The 3,213-nt window shown below is 39.1% G+C and overlaps 1 pseudogene; it reads left to right on the forward strand.

Annotated features, from left to right (window-relative positions):
- The first annotated feature begins 1,120 nt into the window (after positions 1-1,120).
- Positions 1,121-1,760, forward strand: LOC116868263 (annotated as a pseudogene).
- Positions 1,761-3,213: the final 1,453 nt, after the last annotated feature.

Here is a 3,213-nt window from a genome sequence, read left to right on the forward strand (position 1 = left end):
ATAAGATCTGTCAGGGCGGGGATTGAGTCTGTATTGTCCCCTACTGGAATGCCCATCGCCTAGTATAGCAGGTGGTATATTGTTGATTCTCAATTAGTATTTGTTGAATAAAATGAATGAAAGAATGTGGACATTAGGAATTTAGAAGAACAGGAAATGCTGGGAATAGCTATGTTAGAAATCAGTAAGAAATGAATAATGGTGTTATAAATTTGAGGTTAGCTGGTATGCAAAGTTCAGAAGCAAGAATGGAAAAGCAGGCAGATTGGAAATTGGTGTGACCGAGAGAGTGGGATGGAAAAGGAGTAAGAGGGTTCAGTATGCAAGCAAAGATGATGGAAGCCAGGCTGGAAATGGGGCTCAAAGATGAAAACCTATTGGAAGCAGCAATAGACTGTCAAGGTCATGTGATTAGAAGTACTTCTGAGGGTTTTAGGCAATGAGCCCCTTTAAAACACCAGTGTAGCATATAACTTTGTCACAGGCTAAGCAAGCATCCAACTCAAATTTTTACTCTCAATTCTATGACTGTTCAGACATGGACTATGTCTGATTTGTTATATCTTATTACCCGATATGTTTTTTTTAATTTAAATTTAATTTAAGTAACATATGGTATATTACTAGTTTCAGAGATAGAATTTAGAGATTCATCAGTTGCGTAGAACACCCAGTGCTCATTCCATTAAGTGTCCTCCTTAATGTCTATCACCTGGGTACCCCATCCCCCCACCCACCTCCTCTCAGTTATCCTCAGTTAGTTTCCTAGAGTTAAGAGTCTCTTATGGTTTGTCTCCCTCTCCATCTTGTTTTATTTTTACTTCCCTTTCCCTATGTTCATCAGTTTTGTTTCTTAAATTCCACATGAAGGAAATCATATGATATTTGTCTCTCTCTGACTTATTTCACCTAGCATAATCCACCCTAGTTCCATCCATGTATCATTGCAAATGGCAAAATTTCATTCTTTTGGATGGCCAAGGAATATCCCATTGTATATAAATGCCACATCTTCTTTATCCATTCAGTTGTCAATCGACATTGGTCACCTGGTATGTTAATCAAATGAACAAAAAAGGGAGGAAAGAAGAAAGGAAATCAAAGACATGATTTACATGTCATGTCTGTTAAAATTATGAGCTATTCTAGTCCTTTCTGGGGTGGCAGGGAGAGCAGAGAGAAGGCCCTGAAGGTCTGGGTCACACTCCAAGAGTACAAGGTGGTGGGGAGCTGCCTGCCCACCCCGAATGACTCTGCCCCTCTACTGGGTGTGAATTTTTGCACCTAATCATGTGGTCACCGAGTTCTGCTTCTGTCACTTTTCATCTTGGCTGAAGAAGATGAAGTCTTCAGGTGAAATTGTTGACTGTGGACAGGTATTGGAGAAATCTCCCTTGTGGATAAAGAATGTTGGCATCCAACTGTGCTATGACTCCCACAGGGTCTCCCACAACACTGGCCAGGAGCTGATCACGGCAGGCACTGTCACCCTTTGCTGTGAGTTGTGGGCACTGGCACCGCACCAGGCCCACTCTATCCAGATCACAAAGATGAAGGAGACTGCAGCCAGCAAGTGCCACCGACTGGCCATCAGGTAGTTCCAGGACTCCAAGATCAAGATCCTGCTGCTTCGCTGGGTCCTGCATGACCAGCACAAGCCACGCTTCACCACCAAGAGGCCCAACACTTTCTTTTGGATGCAGAGCCTCCCTGTCCCCAGGTCGGCCCAAATAAACCCCGTGGGAAAACCAGGGTACTAGAAAAAAATAAAATAAAATAAAATAAAATAAAATAAAATAAAATATTTTTTTAATTATAAGCTATCCTAATTTTTCTCTGTGTGTCAAAGTGTATAAACATTTGGATACGCATGTAGAATACTCACAAATTCACCATCATAAACATCTGAAGATATTTCTGCAGTATTGGGGTAGATAACAAAGATTGGATAATCTGACGGTTAGTTATGTTCTAACTTCTGTGCTATAGGATTGAGCCAAGATCTGGCAAATACCGGGCTTGGGGACTCAGGAGACAGGCTAGAGATTTGGAGCTGCTGGGGGCAGAAAAGTAGAACCAGATTCCTGGGTACAGGCATCTTGTCCAGAGGTAGTTACTGAAAGGAAAGGGCATAGAGATGACACGGTTTGACCAGAATCAGAGACCATGGAACTGATCAGGTCAAACAGGGACAAATTAGCAGATGCTATATAGGAAGTCAGAATCGAGAATGACTGTGTGTTTTTCTTCTTTGGAAGACCCAAAAATCAAACCTTTGCTAAGATTCTTTAGTTTGAAGTTTTCTGTCTTTGATAGCAAACATACTTTCTTTTTTAGGATTTTCTATTTAAAAGATGAACCTTTTGAGTTAATTTTCTTATCACCTCTTACTGAAATGTCATTTTATAAGGTTCTTTCTATTTCATTTGTTTTAAAATTTTTATGACATTATGAAAATACATATATTCATATATTCTGTTTCTCAGGCTGGAAATTCTTCACTTGTGAAAAATCAGTGCAAAGGTATATTAGAAGCCAAATTAAAACAGTGCTCATTGTTAGATCAGAGTGAGATGGGAGTGGGCTTTGGAAGAAGAAGAGAAGGAAAGGAACTTTCTCTCTCCTCCAGACTTCCTACATAAGTCTTCTAAATGTAGTATTTCAGGAGAATCCATTGTTCATTTTAAAGAAAAAAAAAAACTCTATACTTTCTTTTCTATTGGGTCTAGAAATCAGTAAAATACTAAGGTGGAAACAAAAGAAATACCTCTTGGTGATTGACTATCTACTTGAGTCACCCGTCCTTGAATTTGCTGGTGCTGCAGATTTGTACTTCTGAAAATAGAATGTCTCAAGTATTATTGCTGCTAAGTCCTCGAATGCTTGCTCCCAAATTATTTCTCTTCTATTCAACACTGAAACGCAGAGATCATTTAAAAGAGCTCCTGTGATGTACGGAACAAGCATTGTACAAAATCTGGATTGGGCACCCTCCTCTTCTTGGTAAAAATAAATTGTAATACAATTTTAGCATGTGGGAATCTTTATTTGAACAAAACCATCTCATAATGACAGCGCTGTAGTAATTATTCAGTTTTACCTTCATGTCCTTGAGATACATTGTTTAAAAGTTTTGATTTTATCACAGGATATAAAACCCCTAGAAACAAATTGAAATTGAATACATATCACTAACCCTGAGACTTCAGATGT

Source organism: Lontra canadensis, unplaced genomic scaffold (assembly GCF_010015895.1).
Source record: "Lontra canadensis isolate GAN:19392208 unplaced genomic scaffold, GSC_riverotter_1.0 scaffold15, whole genome shotgun sequence".
Taxonomy (NCBI): domain Eukaryota; kingdom Metazoa; phylum Chordata; class Mammalia; order Carnivora; family Mustelidae; genus Lontra; species Lontra canadensis.